The 22800-nt window shown below is 38.3% G+C and overlaps 1 protein-coding gene across 6 annotated transcripts in view; it reads left to right on the top strand.

Moving 5' to 3' along the window:
* The window catches only part of CCDC192 (coiled-coil domain containing 192), a 198013-nt gene that overhangs the window by 7190 nt on the left and 168023 nt on the right, over positions 1-22800 (top strand). The gene's annotated exons all lie outside the window — the stretch shown is intronic.

Raw genomic sequence — 22800 nt, 5'->3', positions numbered from 1 at the left:
CTCAAATAAATAAATAAAATCTTTAAAAAAAGAAAAAAGAAGCTATCTTTACACCCCTGATTCAGTTTTAGTAAGGATCCCCTAGACTCCACTATAGACATTTCTGGAACAACCCTGTCAGCTCTAATGGAACTACTCCCTGTAGCAGTGTGGTATGGAACAAAGATCACAGGACTAGGAATCAGGCCCAAGTGTCTCACCTCCGAGCTATGTGACCATAACCAAGTCATTTAAGCTCTCAGGGTCTTGTATGTCACCCATAAAATCAGGATGATGAACTTCTACTTTGAATATGATGTTTGGGTTGTGGAAATGGTTGGTGTACCTACCGGTGCACTGAAGTATAGTTATTTAGAATCAATAGCATTCCAATGGGCTCCCCTGTGGGCTGGGGGGACTTTGCTCTTGGATTTCTTGATTTCTTTCTGGATTCAGCAGCTCTGCCCTACCACTCCTATCCCATCTCAGCACCACCAGCTAAGAACCACTGATCTAGTGAAGTGCATATCCAGAAGCCCATTCTTGTCCTTATTTTTTCAAAAACATTAACATCTCTTTCTGAATTACGTTCACTTATCCTGACCCAGACAGACTGGTTATATCTCTGAAATCCATACTTATTTTCAGGAGGAGGGTTTTGTTAAAGAAATGGACATCAAGGGAGGCCAGCTTAGACTAGTAGAACATGGATTTTATTAAAAATCTACTTACTAACCGTAGTGATCCTTTAATCCTACATTGCCTTTTTCTTTCAGTTGGAAAAAAAAAAAAAAAGCCTAATAATGAAGATTTTTAATACATATGTTGGAGCTGTTTATAATTCTGTTGTCCACAGAGAAAGTATTACTCACCAGTACCATATGAAACCATTTTGTTTCTCCTCTTGGAACCCTTGGATTAGCAGTGAAATTGCAGTTTTGGAAATTTACAGACTTCAGCTCACCAATTCCATTTACTGCCTTTCCCTCTAACAATGCTAATCAATTAGCACCCTAGAGATAACCCTCTGGTTGGTTGCGTATGACATGGCAAAGGACAAGGTGCCAATTACCACATGTAAGATTTCTGCCCAGGGCTCCCAATTAGCTTCCTGGAGTTCAGAATCTAATGCTTTCAATTTACATTTAATACAGTTGGGAGCCCTGGGGCTGCACGTAGCTGGTTCTACAGTGTTTTTACATTTCCAAAAGAATACATTTAGCTGGAGGAGGTTAGAATTAGAGATCTCAAGGCCATAAGACATCCACAGTTAGTGCTGTCTGCTCATCCCACAATGCCTTTCAGGTCTTGCAACTCAGAATGGTTGCTCAGCAGAGCCTCATTCTGCTGTGTACCAGGCAATACACACTAGCTTGCAGGTGGATCCCAGATGCCTCTTTTAAACAGTGACAGTTTGCTTGCGCCCAAGACATTGACACTGAAAAATGAAATCTGTTGAATTCTGTGAGGACGTCTGCACCACCCACATATAGAAACAAGCTCCTCCCATCTGGATATCTGGATGCGGTAGCTCCCTATTTTGTCTTTACTATACTCTTCTTTGAACACTACTTTAATTTTTAGACTCTCCTGGTAAACTACATTCTTAGAGGGAGAACTGGCCTTTCTTTGTTTATATCTATGTCCACGGGACAGAGTCTGTGAGAGCAAAACAGCACTCAGTCATCATTGTCTGAAACAGAACAAATGGACTGAGCACGAGGTATAGTCCTCGGTCATCAACAGAGGCCGTCCCGCTGATTCCCTACAGCAGCAGAGGGTGGTGGGTTTCAGAATCATCACTCGCTGACTGACACTTTCCTTTTCATTATTACCACATTAGAAATTAAGAAATTGAGATTCGGGGAGGAGGGGAATGATTTCAGCTGTTGAGTGACCAAGGAATATGTGTGTACCCGATAGGAGGAACATCCCAGTATAATGAGGTGTTAGTTTTTTTTTTTTTTTTTTTTTTTAGATCCACAACTCAGGGGCCAGGTTGTCCCTGTTTATCTGCACCCTATTCTTCTGGGCCTGTTGGAGGATGCAGATGTTATTTAAACTGTTGCCTTTGCTGCATTTTAATATCTTCTGACAGAGAGCAGCTAGTACATATAAATCATCTCATTCAAAGCTGTTTAGGAAATAAAAATTCTATTGCAAGGAGGCTTGACCTGAACCGGATACCTGGCTCAGGATTTCTCCGTCTGAACTATTCCTGCCAACTGTGACACACGGAGATGAATTATGTAAAACACATGATGTCACTGGTTATGTGACATCCTCCAAAAGTGAGGATGTGGGCCTGAATTCATCAATGCTAGAATATGTATGAAGTAGTTCGCCCATTGTGCAAAACTAAGCTTATTATAAAATCTCACAAACCCTTTAGCTTCCAAGTTGCAATATAGTGATGACTTCATTAAAGAATCATCTTAGGTGCCAAAAAAAATGAAAGCACCTTTTTAAAAATTTTTGTGAGGTCAAATTCATAGCACACAACATAGAAAGACAGCTCTCCAAAATGACCTTTTGGAGTAGCTGAAAGGTTTTTGCATTTGATAAACGGGCAAGGCAAGCAATGCCTTAAATTGTGTGAAATTGTATAAAATCTGTTCTTTTAATACTTGGTATGATATAGCATTATGTTTGTAGGAAGCAGGTATTTCATCGCATTCTCGTATTTCTAAATTTTAATGTTCTAAAATGGCTTTCAGAATATTCTTCCCATTAAGGACCAAACTTTCAAATCATTTGTTAATATATCACTGGTGTTTTAAAGGACCATTTCAAATGATTTAAAGAAAATATTCCTATTTATTCTTAGAATGAGATCAATATAGAACTCTATTTCTATGTATATTTAAACAAAGATTTGTATCTATTCTAGAAAATTGGAGATAAATATAAATATATATATATATTTTCCACTTTAATTCATGAGAAATGATGTCACAGAATTTTCTGTTTTGGGGACGCCTGGGTGGCTCAGTTGGTTGGACAACTGCCTTCGGCTCAGGTCATGATCCTGGAGTCCCGGGATCGAGTCCCACATCGGACTCCCAGCTCCATGGGGAGTCTGCTTCTCTCTCTAACCTTCTCCTCGTTCATGTTCTCTCTCACTGTCTCTCTCTCAAGTAAATAAATAAAATCTTTAAAAAAAAAAAAAGAATTTTCTGTTTTGGATTTCTTTCTTTCCTCTGTTCTTTCTCCTTCTCTTTTTTTTCTCTCTTCCTTTCCTTCCTGTCCTCCCTTCTTTCCTCCTTTCCTTCCTTCCTTACTCTTTCTCCTTTCCTCCCTCCGACCTTCCCTCCTTCTCTTCCTCCCTTCTTTCTGTCTCTCTTTTACTGAAGTAAACTTGACTTTTGACATATGTACAAACCAGTCAAGAGAAGGAAACTATTGGGGCGCCTGGGTGGCTTAGTGGTTTAAGCCTCTGCCTTCGGCTCAGGTCATGATCTCAGGGTCCTGGGATCCAGCCCCAGGTCTGGCTCTCTGCTCAGCAGGAAGCCTGCTTCCTCCTCTCTCTGCCTGCTTCTCTACCTACTTGTGATCACTCTCTCTCTGTGAAATAAATAAATAAAATCTTAAAGAAAAAAGAGAGAGAGAGAGAGAGAGAGAGAGAGAGAAGGAAACTATCCATCACCCCCAGGAGTTTCTCATACTCATCTCTCTCACCCACTTCTCCTTACCTGCCTATAGATCATTCTCAAAGAAGCATTGGTTTGTTTTGTGTCACTGTATATTATTTTATGTTTCCTTGAGCTTTACATAAGTGGAGGTACACAGTACATACCCCCTTTACTGGCTTCTTCCACTTGGCCAAACTATTTTGAGCTTCATCTATGTTGTAGTGTGTGTCAATAATTCATTTTTATTGAATAGTATCCCACTGTATTGAATGTATGTTTGTTTATTCCTTCACCTGTTGGCTGACATTTAGGTTATTTCCGGTGTTTGAATCTTACAGATAAAGTTGCTATAAACATTCCTATACAGGTGTTTGTGTAGACATATGCTTTCTTTTCTCTTGGGTGAATACCTAAGAGTGAAGTGCTTGAATCATATGGTAGATATACTTTTAATTTTCTTGAAAACCATCAAACTGGTTTTCAAAGTGGTGGTATCATTTTACTATTTCCACCAGCATGTCAAGAGTTTCAGTTTATCCACATTCTCTCCAAGCCTGGTTGGGGTCAGCCTTTTAAGTTCCAGCTATTCTGATAGATGTAGCCCTATCCCGGGATGGCTTGCATTGGCATCTCCTTAATAGCTAATGATGTTGAGCGCTTTTTCTTGTATTTCTTTGCCATCCTTATGTCTTATTTGGTGAAGTATATATTGAAACCTTTTGTCCCTTTCTTATCATTTATTATTGGATTAAAGTTCTTTATGTATTCTAGACACAAGTAATTTTTCAGATTATGTGTTTTGCAGTTACTTCCTCCAGTCTCTGGTTACTCTTCTCATTCTCTTAACAGTGTCTTTAGAAGGGCAGAAGTTATTAATGTTTATGAAGTTTAATTTATCACTTTGTACTTTCATTTATCAGGCATTTGGTATCTGATCTAGGAAATCTTTGCCCAAGGTCACAAGTACTTTCTCTTGTTTTCCTCCAGAAGTCTTCTAGTTTTAGGTTTTACATTTAGATCAATTGATTGATTTTGAGTTCATTGTGCTTGATGATGACTCAAAGCTGAGTCTCTCTCTAGGAATTTCCCTCAGCTGAAAGAGCTCTGATGCTCCAGGGTCATCCCTCTTCATGAGATCATCTTGTATCCAACGACTGGTTGGCCAGTCTCTTTCCTTAGACTGAAGACAAGACCAGGTCTCTTTCCTTAGAGGGCAATTCTGAAAGGCAGACCTGCTTCACAACCCCCACAGAATTGCTGAGGCTGCTATTGCATTTCTGCTTCCCCTTCCTTTACAGGTGTCACTCCCAAGAGCCACCTCCAGTAATCTGCTCCCCAGGGTCCCTAACCTAATAAAATCACAAAATCAAAATAGGGCTAACCTAATGCATAAGGTTTTGCAAATGGAAATTCATAGGAAATGCAAAACAGCCACTGTGCTGTCACTTAGGGCAAGACAAAAGCTGTCATTGTCATTTCGATAGCCCTTCAGAGAAATATTCCTTCATAGAAAAGATTTAATGAATATACGTTTGCAGAATTTAAGGAAGCAAAATATTTAATAATGTATGATAATATCCATTTATTTGATATGGATTTTCTCCCCATAAAAGAATACAAATAGTATAGAAATTGGGTCTTTATTTCTGGGGATAACTGCTAGTTATCTAGATAGTATCTAATATTACTCTCTCTGGAAGAGTAATGTTATCTTCCTAGAGGCTGGGATGTGACATAACATATCCGGTGCAGTTTTTACCCATCATTCAACCTGTCATACAGTTTCTTTCATGTTGAGATTTTGTAATAATTGAAGGCCTGATTCATACCATCTTCTCCTGTCCTCATCCCCACTCTGTCCCTGTACAACCATCTCAAGCTCATCTAACCTAAACTATACAGCTTAAATGCTATACATAAGCAACTTCAACAGAGATTTCAGATCCGTTAGTGTGTTACGTGGTGGCAGTGATGCTAGACTTAGTCAGTGAGAAAGATATTTATTCCTTTGGTTATTATCAAGAAAGACCAAATCTTCCATTCATTTCAATTTAATTGGCTTGTCATTAAAATTTTTTGCAGGCTATCAGTTACAGGTGGCAAATGGCTTAATATTTTATTTAGCAGAAGAATTTATTTCTTCTTTACAACATCCATCCAAGGTGTGATGGAGAGGGACTCTATTCATCATAGTTACTAAGAGACCCTCTGAATGGAAACATCACCTAGGAATGCGCTTCTGCAGTCCTCGCAGGTAGCAAATGAAGGAGGCATAAGCTGGAAGTTAAATGCACCACTTCTCCTATTTTATTAGTCAAAGAAGTCGTGTGGCTTAAAACAGCTTCAGAAGCTGGGGAGGTGAAATCGTATCACGAGTCTTAGAGAATTTTCAGAAATATGTTGATGGACAAAAATTACAGCAATATAAAACTATTTAAAAAAAAAAAAAGAATCCAATCTAAGGAAAAGAAAAAGAAATGCTATAGATAGATAAAAGAGAAAACATTCGTTCTGGAATTTCTCATTTTAATAATAAGTTCTTTTAACTTGAGAACATAGGCCATAAGAAAGATCTTAGCAGTTCAAGATGAGGTTGGCCAAAGCACTGGGAAGAGTTCTTTAGAAAATGATCCTTCACAAGCAATTGGGCCAGATGACCTATTTGGTTTTAATTCTATGATACAGTACATGTTTAAGAAACAAAAGGTCCTGTTTTCACATGCAAATGTTTTCCTTTTTTTTTTTTTTTTTTTAAATGTCAACAGGCAAAGAAATTTAAAAAACATGTGGCACTGAAACAGATTGTTTACAGATAGGATGTTTTTCAGAATTTCCCCAAGAGGCATCAGTGGCTGAAGCATTTGAGTGTCTGCAAATTTGTTTCATCAAATGCCCATGACATTTTTTTCTCCATTTGGCTCTTTCAAATGGCAAAGAGTTTCAAACAACGGGCACTCTTTGGGGAAAGCATGCCAATTTGTGCTGTGTAGTGCTGACACATTTTATTTTCTGTGAGGGCGGAAATGTTGAGAAGTCTGTATGTATAGAAGGAAGGAAGTTGTGAAATACAAAAATGGGGTAGAAGTTAAATGTATACATATTTAAATAGATAAAATTTAAGTGCATATTTAATTTACTTCCAGGGCTACTTTGATTTAGTATTCCGAATAAACCTAATTTTCATGTAAAATTTTCTCAGTGTCTCAAATCTGAAGGTTTAGATCAGAGGAAGACATGGCAAGGGGGAAGTGTGTTTTCAGACCATCTAATCCATCAGTCTGACTCTGAGAGCACTCTTCAGTTGCTGTGGTCTAAAGAAAAATAAAAAACTTCAAAATTTCCCTGAAAAAGAATATCCTCCCAAAGGGCTAGGACAGTTACTCAATGGAGCCTTTCCCAAAGGAGTGTCTCCTTGAGACTGGAAGAGTGACCCCTGAGGGAGAAGCACAAGGATGCAGGCTCTCAGGGATTAAGCTTGGCCTCTGGCTGCCCTCTGTCTCATTAGGCAGATAGAATAACATCGGCTTAATTTGTTTTGATAGTTTTGTCAAACTGAAATTTGCTGCTGGGAATAATAGCCCAGGTCGTTGTGTCAATAGCTGAACTGTTTGTGTTAGATCAAGTAACACAGTCAATTAGTTATTTCAAAATATGGCTAATAATCTGTACTCAATGAAGTTCAGAGAAATCGAATGTTTCTCCAAGTTTTGATTAGAGTTTGTTTCTTCACAAGGTTGATTCTCTCCTCGGACAGATTTATGCATTAATACACAAGGATGAGAAGCTAATTTAGTCTCTGACTATTTCAACCTATTTATGAGGCATTTATATACATTCAAAATAAGTAATAGAAAATATTTGTACCATCTATTACAAATAATATCCCTAATGTGTTATGGTCTCATATAAACCAGTGAAGAAAAAAATCAGTCCTTAAAAAAGAAAATGGACAAAGGACACAAATCACAATTTACAGAAGTCTTTGGGACATACAGATATCTAGTAAGATGTCCAAATTTGCAAATATCATATAATACATCCAAATAATAGAAGGCAAATATACTAAAATTTTTAAAATTTATTTATCATATTTACTTGTTAGTGTGACAGATATAAAAAGCATTCAGAATGAGGGGCAATATAGTAATGGCAATATAGTAATACTCTGAACTCACCTCTTCCCACAGACACACCCAATCTATAGCTACATATGAATCATTTCCCTCTGAAAAGATCTGAACACTAGATGAACTACTTTTTAAAGCAAAGTATCAAAAGGACCAAAAGATATGGGTAGGAAAGGCAGAAACATAGTCTCATAAGCCTATCACCAATTACCACAAACACAATAGGGAAGAATCTCATCAGACAGGCATGTCTCCTAGAGGAGCAAGGTATTGGGACTCTGCACTGGGCACCCCAGCTCCTGGTATCTACACTGGAAAGATGGGCTGCCAGTATACCCAGCTTGGGAAATCAACAGGGCAGATGTCCAAGAATCCCAAAGTGCCAGAAAAAACTAAAATTTCCCCTTTTGGGGGGCTCACATGTGGTCTCATCCCAAGACCTAATGAAAACATAGCTTGAAAAGTACCTAGAGTATATGTGAAGGAGATTTATTTAATGATCTTGAGGCATTGGCTGGGGGGTGGGGGTGGGTAGGGGATATCTGAGACACTACTCAGAGATAGAGGTATTGAGGAACACCATTGTTGCACTTTCCACATAGCCTGCTAGGGCAAGTGGATGAGCTCAAATCCTGTACCCTCCTATGCCTTGGTGGTACAGCCAACGGTGAGCAGTTGGGACATTTGCTGAGGCAGGACAGCACAGCTGGTTGCAGTCTCCCTAGATCCCTGGCTCCAGCCAGGTGAGTGCAAACAGTTGTGTCATTCTCCTATGCCTAGCCTAAAACCAGGATGCTCTCACAGACAGGGCACTCCTTTGCTGCACTACTAAAGCCTACTGTATACAATCAAACCATTTTCCCACCACCTTTCTGAAGTCCTTTCTGCCACACTCTCTAGCAGGCTTACTAAAGCCAGAGTATGCATGCAGTTCACACAGGGGAAACTCCTTGATGACCTGGTGGTCTTCAGGATGAATGACCCAGAGTTTCACAGGACCACAGCAACCAGAAAGAGAGTTCTTATCAGGCACCACTCTGAGGGCACTGTATAGACAGCGGGTTGAAACATACCCTAAGTCTTTCTTGAAAAATGTTTCTTTTCTTAGTCTGGAACTTCGGTCTGACAAAGAGGCTTCAGGTTGGCCACACACCTAGGGCTAAGGAAGTGAATCGAGGGAATGCAAGTAGGGAGATATAATCCTTGTGTACCACTTGGCCTCAGTAAGACTCAAAACACTTCTCAGAAAGGGACTTACACACTTGTCTGGAGCCCTGATTTTCGCAACCCTTATCCAGGGAACACCGTTAGATCTCCTGGTCTGGAAGTCAGCAGAGTTTACAACTTTAGTCCCACAGAATTGTGTATATTGGCACACTTTAAAAGCTGATGCTGGAGTCTGAATTCCAATCAACCTGAAACTAGGTACTATTAAGATTCCTTCCCTTGGATGACTGATAAGTCTTCACACACACACACCTAACAATGGGGGCATATCAAGAATAAGTCAGGCAGTTAAAACAATTACAGAAGTTCGAGAGACAACTGAGAGCTGGGCAAGTTGAAAGAGAAGGATTATTACCTTCACAAGGTCACTCTTTCAAGACAGAGAAATATAGCTGTTCTGCCTAATACATAGCAACAAACACAAACTGTCGAGCAAAATGAGGGAATAGGGAAATATATTCCAAACAAAAGAAAAAGACCTTAGTGATATGAAGATCAGTAACCCTCCTGATAAAGAATTCAAAACAATGGTCATAAAGATGCTCACTGAACTCAGGAAAAGAACAGCTGAATGCAATGAGAACTTCAACAAAGAAAGAGAAAAACTAAAGTACCAAATAGAAGTCATAGAGCTGAGGAAGACAATAACCAAAGGGAACAACATGCTAGAGGATTCAATAGCAGACTGGAAGAAGTAGAAGAATAGATTAGTGAGCTCGAAGACAGGGCAGTGGAACTCACCTCACAAAGCAGAAAAAAAAAAAAGAATTTTTAGAAAAATAAATAACTTAAGGGACCTTTACAACAATATAAAGCAAAATAGCATTCCCACTATAGAGGTCCTATAAAAAGAGAGAATGGTGTAGAGAGTTTATTTGTAGAAATAAATGATAGATGAAATCTTCCCTAACCTAATGAAGGAAACAGACATCCAGATTCAGGTATTCTAGAGAGTTTCAAATGAAATGAACCACACCAAATGAGCCTCACCAAAGCATACTAAAATAAAAATGTCGACAGTTGAAGACAGAATCTTAAAAGCGGCAAGAGAAAGACAGATTATTATGTACAAGGAAAAGACCATAAGACTATCGACACTTTTTTCACCAGAAACTTTGCAAGGCAGAAAAGAATGGGTTATGACATATACAAAGTGAAAAAAACAAAAAACAAAAAACAAAAAACACCCCAAAACCATAAAACTTCTCACTAAAAATATTCTACCCAGCAAGTTTATCATTCATATCTGAAGAAGAGATGAAGAGTTTTCCAACAAGAAAGAGTCCTGAAATAATCCACATATATATGGTCAACTTATGTATAACATACATAAGTATGGGTATCTATTCAAAGAAAATGAAAACACTAAATCAAAAAGATATATGCCATGCACATGTCCAATGCAGCATTATTCATAATAGCCAACATATGGAAACAACCTAAGCACCCATCAAAGGATGAATGGATAGATAGATATCTCCCACTTTCTTTATCCATTCATCCTTTGATGGGCACTTAGGTGGTTTAGTGTTTTCATTTTCTTTGACTAGATAGATATCTATAAATATCTATCTAGATAGATATCTCTCATTTTCTTTATTCATATGTGATATATATATGTGTATATATCCATATATGATATATACATGTGATATGTGAGATATATATATATATATATAACATATTACATTACATATATATTACACATTACTCAGTCGTAAAAATCGGAAACGAAATTTTGCCATTTGAGCAACATGGTTGGACCTTGAGGCTACTATTCCAAGTGAAGTAAGTCAGACAGAGAAAGACAAATACCATTTGGTTTCATTTATACATGAGATCTAAGAAACAAAGAAACAAAACAAAACAGGACCCAAACTTGTGGATACAAAAAATAGTTATAGGGATGTAATGTACAGCATGGGAAATATAGTCAATAACATTGTATTAACTTTTTAAGGTGACAGTAATTAGATTTATTGTGGTGGCCATTGGGCAAGGTACATAAATGTCAAATCACTTTACTGTACACCTGAAACTAACATAATATTGTATGTCTTTTATACCTAAAAAAAAAGTATTGAAAATGTCATTACTGGCAAAGTTGTATGAAAAATATGATTCCTGTAGTTAATTTGGGGGATGCTATCAGAAATATGTACCGAGGGGCACCTGGGTGGTTCAGTGGGTTAAAGCCTCTGCCCTCGACTCAGGTCATGATCCCGGGGTCCTGGGATCGAGCCCCGCGTTGGGCTTTCTGCTCCGCAGGGAGCCTGCTTCCTCCCCTCTCTCTCTCTGTCTGTCTCTCTGCCTACTTGTGATCTCTCTCTCTGTCAAATAAATAAAATCTTAAAAAAAAAAAAAAGGAAATATGTATCAAGTATATACTCTTTAAAGAGTATATACTCTCCAAAATCCAGGAACTACTTTCACATTTGTATTAAGAAAATAAAAAATAAGTCCACAAGGATGTATAAATATGCTTATTACAGGGTTCTCCAACAGTAGAGAAAATTATATTCACAAAGTAGTATTTATTGTGACCTTTAAATAGATGGTAATTTTTAAACTAGAAATTACAGAATATGGGGGGCGCTTCACTAGCTTAGTCATTAGAGCATGTTACTCTTGATCTCAGGGTCATGAGTTAAAGCTGTAAGCTGGGTGTAGAACTTACTTTAAAAAATTACAGTATAGGGACGCCTGGGTGGCTCAGTTGGTTAAGCAGCTGCCTTTGGCTCAGGTCATGATCCCAGCATCCTGGGATCGAGTCCCACATCGGGCTCCTTGCTCAACGGAGCCTGCTTCTCCCTCTGCCTCTGCCTACCACTTTGTCTGCCTGTGCTCGCTCTCTTTCCCTCTCTCTCTCTGATAAATAAATAAAATCTTTAAAAATAAATAAATAAATACAGTATAGAACATCCATTATCATTCAAATATAGGTTATACTTATGACACATTGCTAATTGCAAATTATTCCAATTTAGCCATATATAATCATGTATACTGTGAATCGATGTTTTACACATTATGCATCTCCCGAGTAGACATATACAAGTCTAGAAAGTAATGCACATACACTCACACCCAAAACAGAAAGTAATGCACCAACTGTGGTCTTGGTCTGCTAGGGCTGCCATAATGAAATACCGCGGATTGGGTGACTTCAACAATAGACATTTATTTCCCACCAGACACAGTTCTGGTGGCTGAGAAGTCAGAGATCAAGATGTCAGCATGGCTAAGTCCTGGCTTGAAGATGGTTGTCTGCTTATTGTATTCTCATATTGTTGTCTTGGGGAGAAGGCAGGGGCCGGGGGAAAGAAAGGGGAGAAGGAAAGGAGAGGGAGAGAGAGGAAAGGTACCAGAGGGACAGACTACTCTGCTTTATTCTTTTAAGGACACTAATCCTATCATGAGGACCCCACCAGGATGAGAACATGGAAACGCTATGGCTTCCCAGGCACCACACCTCCTGTAACATTGGAAGTCAAGACTGCCACTTATGAATTCCAGTGGGCAGGGAACACATTTGGTCCACAGCATGCAGCAGTCTCTGGGTGGTAGGAATCTGGAGGATTTTCACTTTATTTTTATACCTTTCATCATGTCTGAAGTTTTGGGACATAATATACAGATAATCTGTGGCACAGAGATGATGCCAATACCTGTCTTTTTCCTCCTTTCCTATCCTTATAAAATTGAAGTCTACTTTATCTCTCCTCCTTTTATCAACCTATATATCACATTATGAGCTCTTGCAGAGTAACAGATTTGATTAATTCATCTTTATTCCCCTGGGGTTTAGCTCTAGGTCCTACATAAAAAGAGCTCAATAAATGCGTGAATGATTCTCATGTGTTTGTTTTTGAATAACTGGACATATTGTGTTTTTCACTTAGGGAAGAAAATGTTCCTGAATCATACATTTAATGCAAAGGAAAATTAAATTTTAAGATATTTTTAAATTAAATGTGGTTCAGAACATTCTTTGGAAAGGAGCAAGCCCTGTTTTGCTTCCCTCAACTGCCTAAGGAAAATGCTATAAATTCTAGAACAGCCTGGTTTCCCTAGGGGCTCTTTCTACTCAGAATCTTCCTTAAAATAGAATTATCTATGTCCATGGTGACTATATTCTGAATCGTATTAATTTTTCTCCCTCTGAATAAAGCAGCATTTGGGCTTCTTGCCTTCAGATGTGTTCTGACATTCTTTTTTGATGATCATGTCCCTGAAAATCTAGAAAAAAGTCTCCCACAACTTTCTTTATGGCTGCCAAACATGTAATGCTGAGATCGAAACGGTCCTATCTCAAGACTGAGTTGCGGTTAAAAAAAAACAGTTAACGGGGCTCCTGGGTGGCCCAGTTGGTTAAGCAGCTGCCTTTGGCTCAGGTCATGATCCCAGGGTCCAGAGGTCTAACCTCCGCCCCATTCCCCACTCATGCTCTCTCTCTCTCCCCCAAATAAATTAAGAAAATAGAAAAAAAAAAAAAAAAGAACAGTCTGGTACCCATAAGATACCTTTTAAATTCCTCAAGTTCCTAACCCTTAGTGTACAGGGAAAAAAATCGTCATCATTTACCATCTGGATCAAATAAACCCAACTAAGTTTTTTTAAAGTTCTTTTTAAATAAGTTACAGAAGAATAAAGGCATAGTTAAAAAAAAAAAAACTCATTAAACATTTGAAAAAATTTAAACATAGAAAATATCTTTGTTATTTAGTAAAAACTGTGGCACATAAACTCATAAAAGATGGGAAATTATGGTTATCCATCCTCTTAGTAAAAAAGGAAAGTCCAAGTTCTTGTCAAAAAATATTATGTTATGGGGCGCCTGGGTGGCTCAGTGGGTTAAGGCGCTGCCTTTGGCTCAGGTCATGATCTCAGGGTCCTGGGATCGAGTCCCACATCGGGCTCTCTGCTCAGCAGGGGGCCTGCTTCCTCCTCTCTCTCTCTTTGCCTGCCTCTCCGCCTACTTGTAATCTCTCTCTGTCGAATAAATAAATAAAATCTTTAAAAAAAAATTATGTTAGACTCTGTCTTTTAAGAAAATACCCTATTTCCTATTTAGTCCTTAGAGATGTGTTTTTCATTCATTGATTTGTGAGTTTGAGGATATTCATCTAAGTCTGTAGGAAGTTATGAGGTGAAAATGTATAGTGTATTTCACTTGCATGATTAATTCTATTATCAACATTAATGTTTATAGAGTTACACTGTCCAAAATAAGTAAACTGCAAGCCATATCTGTTATTTAAAATTTTCTAATAGCTACATTAAACACTTAAATAGGTTAAAGCAAAATTTTTAAAAGATTTTATTTATTTATTTGACAGACAGAGATCACAAGTAGGCAGAGAGGCAGGCAGAGAGAAAGAGAGGAGGAAGCAGACTTCCTGCTGAGCAGAGAGCCTGGTGTGGGGCTCTATCCCAGGACCTGAGATCATGACCTGAGCCGAAGGCATAGGCTTTAACCCACTGAGCCACCCAGGCGCCCAGGTTAAAGCAAATTTTAACAATATATTTCATTTAACCTGATGTATCCAAAATACTGTCATTTTAACATGGACCCAATTTAAAAGTGTACTGAAATATCTTATATTGTCATATATTGTGCTAAGTCTTCAAAATCTTGTGTGTTTTGCACTTACACTACATCTCAGTTCAATACAAACTCAGTTCAAACCACAGCTCAAGCACTCAAAAACCACATATGGTTAATGGCCAGTGCAGGGCACAGTACCATTCAAGAGTGGGACTCTTCATCTTCACTTTCTGATTTGTCTACAAACTGGGCAATGTATTCCTTTGTCAATTTTCTTTTCTTTGGGCATTATGAATGGAAGACAAAAAATGCAGTATTCTCATCCATGTTTAGTGAAAGCCAAAAATATAAAAAATACTGTCTCCCCTTTTACACCTTGAAAAATGATTCAATACCTTTGGCAACATACTAGGAGACTGAAGGAAGATTATTAATTTTGCTATTGTATTGTATTTCTAGTCGATTCCACAGTATTAGCCTTTTTACACTGGCTGGCTCAGTGGAAGAGCACATGACTCTTGGTGTCTGGGTTGTGATTTCATGCCCCATGTTGGGTGTAGAGATTACACTTGCTTCCTCTTGCTCCACTTCTACTTCCCTCTTTTCATTTCAAAAGCCCAAAACAACAGGCTAGCAAGAAAGTTAAGGAAGGGAAGAAATTGAGCTGATATAGTAAAAACTTTCTTGACCAGGCAGAAGAGGGTACAGGCAGTAACCTTTTGTACTATGCTTCAAATTCTTGCTCTTACATTATGCATAATGATTTACTTTTTCCAAGAAAGAATAACCAGTCTAGGTATAGTCACATGATGCCAAGACCACTAGAGTTTGTAAGAGTTGCTGGCCTTTGTAATCAACCCTTAAGCTCTTTCCGAGGCTGTGAGATCCCAGAAGCTACCCATTAGAAACCTGAAAACCTAGAGGTTAAAAAGATGATGATCTTTGAAAAAAACTTTCTTCTATGGCTCAGGGGCTAGACTAAGTATTTTTCAGTATTCCTAAATTTAATTATTACAGCAGCCCCCACAGACTTAACATTTTCTCCATCTTTAGAGGTGAGGAAATGGAGGTTGAATGAACAAAATTCATTCCAGTTTATATGAAGGGAAAAATGAGTTACTAAAAGATATGAGGTATTTCAATGGGTTCTCTAGGAAAGTTGGAGAACCACGCTTGGAGATCACGGCCAGTTAGCCACCTTAGATTCTGGGGAGGTACCTACCACTGGCGCCACAGGGTATAGGCCCCACATCACTTGTCACATCCCCTGAATATGAGGCTTACTTCTGAGTCTTCTGTCACTGCAGCCTCTGCAAACAGGATGATGACCCTGTCTACCCAGCCCCATTCCATTCTATTTGTTACCTTTTTCATACCACTCTCGTCCACCTTGAAGTCTCAAGGAGGTGCAACTGGTTGATGGAGCCTGAGTCACAGGCCTACACTTTGGATGCAAAGGATGCTTGAGAGGGAATTCCTGACTTTTCCACTTTGGAGAGATGGGATTCATAAGATGGGAAATTATCCAAACAGGGAAAGACAATCGGCCATCAAAACAGCATGACAAATGGCTATCTCAGGGTACAAGATGAATTGGGTATAATGGTCTGCTTTCAGAGATGAGAAAGTGAAGCCTACTGAGTAGCTAATGTTGGGCATGCTGTGTCCTCTTCTTTGATATGCTGGCCATGCCTCTTAGTCATATTTTGACTGAGGACCTTAAAAGAAGTGGAAATTCACAGCAAAAGAGAGCTCTCCCATCTGTCCTCTGCTTACCTTATCATGTTGGAATGTACTATGGAAACTCTTGCTGAACTTTTATCTGATCTGAAAGGATTCATAACACATTTCTCCTTTAGATCCTGGTAAGGAAAGGAGTCTGTGCAAATGCCAGTCTGGGCTAGGGTGGGGGAAGGCTTTTCATGGAAAAGGTTTCTCATGGAACATCAAGTTCAACTGAGGATCTTCTAGCTAAATTCTGGAACAGTATCATTAGAGTACAGAAGTTCTTACCATTAAAGTTAAATTTTTTGGCTTTTTTTGTTTTTTAAGTTTATTTATTTGGAGCCTAAAATTCGCTGGTGGAAAAAAAAAAATGACCTATACACCGAACAATCACAAAACTGTTGTTGATTATACACAGTATAGAAATCATTTATTTTCAAAACTGTTTGAAAAGCCACAGCCAATCTGAAAAATAAAAAGCCATAACGTCCCCCATAAACCATGCTGAAAATCCTTCTTCTGAGAGGCAAGTGCATTTCCTGAAAGACTGGGATACAGTAGGAACCTAAAAACATTGTTGGTTAATATGCCAAAGGACTCAAAATCTCAACCCAAGTATGATGTGTGGAAAAAAGAAATAATCCTGTCACAAAAAGATTCAGCTATTCAAAATACTGTCTTTACTAATGGGAAAAGTATTTGTATTATTACATGTCCCACTGAACAAAAGTTTGATTTAAAAACAAATAGCATTTTCTGTTTTTTTTTTATTAAACCAAAATCCAAGATTTTTTCATTTTGTTCTTACAACAATCCTGTGAAGTAGGTAAAGAGTAGTTGAATTAATTTTAATGTCAGCTAATTCATTCACTCCATAATTTATCTGCTGTATAACTAGCTTTATACTGTTACTTTTAAAAATAATCGTAAAATCCGTATCACATTTTAATGATTTTTAAAATGTGCAGTTGAGTAGTGTTAAGCGTGTTTACATTTTTGTGCAACCGATCTTCAGAACTTTTTCATTTTGCAAAGCTGAAACTCTATATCCATTAAGACCCTATTTTTTCCTCTCATTCATTTCTTAAAGAAATAAAAATTTGTTTTTAATAGAAAATTCTCTTGTTGTGTCCTTTTTATTATGAAGGAAATATAGAGACATTATTAAAATGTTTGCTTCTTGGTCAATAGGATGTGTTATCTATCATTGGTTGCTGTGAGGTTTCAGTGACTAGAATCAGGTTCCCCTGGGAAGACATGCTACTTGCTTTCCCCACCCGAAAGAGAAACTATATTGTTTGTTTTGAATTTGGGTCATTTCCTTAGGAAGAAAAGATTATTTTTTTTATTCATTTGCATGACTAACAGTAGAGGCAGCCAGAATGCAGTGATACTCTCATTCATTAAAATTTGATATTTTATTTCAAAATAAAAATTAAAGGTAGCTGGAATAAAAATGAATTCCTGAACAAGGAATTCATAATTTGGGCCACATGAATATCATTGAAGAAGATGCTTCAATAGTCTAAAATTATGTGCAAAATTGTGGTCATGTGCCTGTGTGCATGTGTGATCATGTGTGCATGTGCAAGCAACATATGCATCTGCATTTTTTTTCTAATAAAAATTCATGGGTATAATCAGGTTCTAAAAGAGGTTTGTGATGCTCACAGTTCTAAGAAATTGTCTCATAAAATGAAAATGATGGAGGGTTATTTTGGGTCACAGAACAAATTCTGTAACATAATACGAACGCAAATCCAGGAGTCCTTTTACCTGAACACCTGAAAACCAGTCCCTGTTTTGCTGTTAATTTGACCTTGAACAACAGAAGATACATATTGTTTCCTAGGTCCCTCTTCTCCTCTGATATTGTTTCCTAGGTCCCTCTTCTCCTCTGATACTATACATACATAGTCTCTAAGAAGCCATAAAGTGATATATTTGAGAAAGATCTGGAATACTTGAAAACAGGTTAGTACTGCCTCTCACCTCTTTCTAACATCCACCAGAATACTCATCAAAGAGAAAAGAACAAGCCCCCAAAGCCAAGAACTGTATATTATGAATGAGCATAAAAAGATAAAATTAATCACCAAACTTCTGACATTCTTTGATTTTTACATTAAAACTAAAATCCTAGGATTTTTGTATTGGAGATAAATTCTAAGCTAAGAATTCTGGTGAGGGTATTAATACTGTCAGTCTTCTTACTGCTCACTTTCCCATTGTTTAGCATCATATCTGGCAAAGAGTGAGTCTTTAATAAATACTTTTTTAACTTAATGAGTTGAAATGCTTTGAGCTGAATTAAAACAAGAATTAGCTTGTTAAGAGTTTCCGGTAAGCCATTTTTTTAAAGTTATTTACAAAGCTATCAAATGTCATATGGTCATTTCTCTTTAACTTCCATGGCAACAATCTTTTAATAAGTTAATATCTGAGTCAACAATTCCTTTTGAATCCCTCTTCTTTTATTCTTTTTTTATATCAGTGATGCTATAGAAATGAAAAAGTAGTTAAATCTTTCACAGGATGGAAGGTTGACCTTTAGAAATGCTCTCTCTCTCTCTTTTTTTTTTTTTTTCCTAGAAAAGTAGTATCCTGCACATTGTTACAGAAACTTGATATTGAATACAGGTCCATGTTGGGCTTGGTCCAGAGGAATTCAGAGACCATAGTTCTGGAAAGACTGCCTGATAAACATTCAATTCATAATTTAACAGAGATGACTTAGAGGGTCTCTATACTTTTAGATTTCATAAGATTCCACAAGAATTTCCACCTCCACAATAATTGGGATTAGATCTCATAACACTGCCAACTTTTCTTTTTTTTTTTTTGAAGAAAATTCACTAAAAGAATAATTTCCATATATTATCACCATCATTTGTTAAAGAAACATCCTCTTAACACCAAAATATATAGAATGATCATAATCTCAGAATAAAGGACAGTTCTCTAAATGGGATAAATTTGGTTTCATGAAAAATTCATAATATTTTTTAAAATTTTTACTTCCGTCTTTTCCTTGCTGTGGGTGGAGATGTTATCACAAACCAATGTGGATCCATGGGCTAGCATTTGGGAACCACTCATATTATTAAACCCTCTTGGCCAGAGGTTTTGTTTCCCTTTCCAGGTCCATTCTGTACCCTTTCCTTACTCTGCTCCTTTCCAGGCTAGCTGGTCTCTCTAGAGTTGTCATTCAGGATCTCTCACCTTCTGCCTTTTTTGGGCTCAGTGCAAGGGAGATACAGAAGAACACGTGGTTAGAGAAAAGGAGATCAGGCTGTTTATTCCACTGGTCTGTCCACCACTAGGTCTGAGCACAGGTGCATAGTGGTTCTATTTCTCTAACCAGGATAACAACTCATAGACATGGCCTTCTCAATCTCTCTTTCTAGAATCCATATTAATACTCTGCATTATCTCTTTCCCTACCTCTCTAATTCAAGGTGAGGCAAAGATGACCTTCACTTCTTGGGAGTGCCCCGCCATCTTTCATTTCGGCCCTTAACTGTGTGCACAGGTTTGCATACAGTCCCTTCATTAAACTCCCCTCAACCACTCCACTGGAGTGACTGTTTCCCGCTGAGATGTGCCCAATACATGCCTCATTTAAAGATGAAAAACTGAGGCCTCAAGAAGTGAAACCCAGAAGTCACACAGCCCAAGGGATGCAGTGCAGTCCAGAATGAGGCCTACCAAATTACAAGCAGTATTATGCTTAGTCAATGCTCATCTGTCATCCTCCCAATGTTGATCTCCCTACAGGCATGTTGATAGGCACTTTCTTTCTTTCTTTCTTTCTTCTTTTTTTTTTTAAGATTTTATTTATTTATTTGACAGATAGAGATCACAAGTAGGCAGAGAAGCAGGCAGAGAGAGAGGGGGAAGCAGGTTCCCTGCCCAGTAAAGAGCCTGATGCAGGACTCGATCCCAGGACCCTGAGATCATGACCTGAGCCAAAGGCAGAGAGGCTTTAACCCACTGAGCCACGCAGGCGCCCCAGATAGGCACTTTCTAGAATCTTCTTTCCCCTGGACTTTGACAAGAGTCGCAGTTATGTTCAATTTTGAATAAAAAATATCATATTAGCAGACTATTTAGGCAATTCCAACAAAGAGGAATACTGTTTCCATTAGAATGGATTGAAATGAGGAAAATATTGAGTTTTTAAATGGTTGCCTAAAGAGAAACTGGCAATTTAGCCCAAGATACTGTTGCAAAAGTTAAGCATAAAAGGGCATGACAGTGACGAAATTTCCACCGTAAGATGAATTCTGATCACCAAACAGGGTGGGTAGGGATAACATCAACCGTCCAGAGTAAGGGGTTGAGGTGGGAGGCTAGGGAAAACCTTCCATCAGCATGAGAGATAGGAGCAAGTCATAGTAAGGTAAACAAGTTTACAGCCTTCAGTGCCAGTCAAGCAGGGGGAAAGCATAGAATAGACATCAAGCGTGAATCTTGACCATTGCGAAATGTGTTGAAAGCATGTTTTATCTGGCATGAAGTGACTGCAACACTGAGTGAGGGCTGCTGGGGATCCCTCCGCATTTGAAGTTCCAGGTTGCTGGAAACATTCAATTGTCTTGAACTGACCCATATCAAGATTCTCTCCTGTGAAGACTTTCTTGGCAATAAGCACACCTTTATTTAGCAATCGTATTTTTAAACAAATGCACACACATATATTTAACACATTAACTTTGTTCTCATTGCATGCTTGAATTCCCCACTGCTGCTGTTTGATCATTTGCTATAGCACAAGGGCCTCTATAGGGACATTCTTTTACTAGTGTTTAAAAATAAGCTAGGAAGTATTCATATCAAATGATTCTCTTTAAAGGAGTTGGGGGAATGGAATTACTAGTAATAACATGAACTGAGCATTTCTAAGTAGTTACCTGCTTTAGCCTACTCAGTCTTCAGAACAACCCTGCCATCATCACCCAATTCATGGTCACCTCCTGGCTTTCTGCTACTTAAGTGTCTACCTGGTCTTTGGTGAGCAGAATTTCCCTAGGGCTCTAACCCATGCCAGCATCCTAGGCTGGATACATGGAAAGGATTGCTCAAAGAAGCCTCTCAGCAGGATGGAGTGCTCCCCTGGTGCAAACACTGTATTTGATGGCTGAGCCTTCAATCCATCAATAGCTACTTAATGGGATCCTACTAAATGCTCAGTGCTGTGCAATCTGACTTCTGCAGGCAGGACCCTTTCTACCCATGTTGCACGTGGATTGAGAGGTAGGGGGAGGATCTGGTTCAGAGACCTTGAACCAGTCCCTAAGAGTACAAGGAGTGTGTATGGCTGAGGAAGAAGGGCAAGGTCATCATAAGACAATGAAAATTAGGAAAAAAAGAATAAATTTTTCTCCAGATCCTCAAATGAGGAACTTTAACACATATGCATAAGACTCTCATGTCGTCATTGGAGGCAAAGAGTTTAATTTGAATTCTTAGTTTGTAGCATTCTTTTAGTTCACTCATCTTGGTTATCTTAGTTACCTGTACTTAGATGATTGGCTTGATATTTAGGTAGAAGTTTTTAAGACAAAAAGTAGAAGTTAAAAACGGGAATTCCCATTGATCGCTAGAATTTACCACCTAAAAATCCACAGACAGGATCAAAACCCAAACACTTGTGTGTGTCATATATTTTCAACATGTGATGGCATTTAAAAGACTTTTGATTAGTATAATTCACTCATCAGTTACTTTAGCTACTGAAACAGTTTTATATTCATAATAAACATAAGTGGCTTTATGTGGGGGTCTGTCCACATGTACTTGAGGCAGAAGGAACTTAATGGTAGAAGTCCTTTTTTCTGCTCTTCTGGCTTTCCATCCTGCAAAACTAGGACAGTGACTAACTACACCTAACTTATTTAGGGTCCTTGAAACAACACACATACCTCTAAAACTTCAAACCCCATATATGCCTTGTTTCTGAAACTATTCTTGGTTTCATTTTTATTCCTTTGTTTGGTAAATGGGAGCTGCTTCCTATTAAAGAGTGCTTGCCTGGGGTGCCTGGGTGGCTCAGTGGGTTAAGCCTCTGCCTTCAGCTCAGGTCATGATTCCAGGGTCCTGGGATCAAGCCCCGCATCAGGCTATCTGCTCAGAAGGGAGCCTGATTCCCCCTCTCTCTCTGCCTGCCTCTCTGCCTACTTGTGATCTTTGTTGGTCAAATAAATAAATAAAAACCTTAAAAAAAAAAAAAAGAGTGCTTGCCTATTATATCTGTGTAGATATATGGCTTTTTATGTCTCTTTCCCTTAAGGGAGTTCGAGAATAGGAAGGCCAGTCAGAGAATAGAGAATGATAGCTTACAGCTGGAGCACAGGTGTCCAAGATAGACCCCATTCTTCAGTTTGCTCAGACTCTCCCCATTCCACAACACAGGGTAATTTCTTAAAACCACGTGTATAAAAATTCTTACGGTATTTACTAGCACTTTTCAGGTAAGTCTGTTTGGCTTACAATGCTTCTCTCTTACTGGAAATGATTGTCCTTGGCTAGCAAAATCTGGGATGTTTGGAGACAAAGCTCT

Source organism: Mustela nivalis, assembly GCF_964662115.1.
Source record: "Mustela nivalis genome assembly, chromosome: 3".
NCBI classification, from domain to species: domain Eukaryota; kingdom Metazoa; phylum Chordata; class Mammalia; order Carnivora; family Mustelidae; genus Mustela; species Mustela nivalis.
Note: the sequence above shows the minus strand (reverse complement) of the source record. Positions and strands in the feature narration are given on the sequence as shown.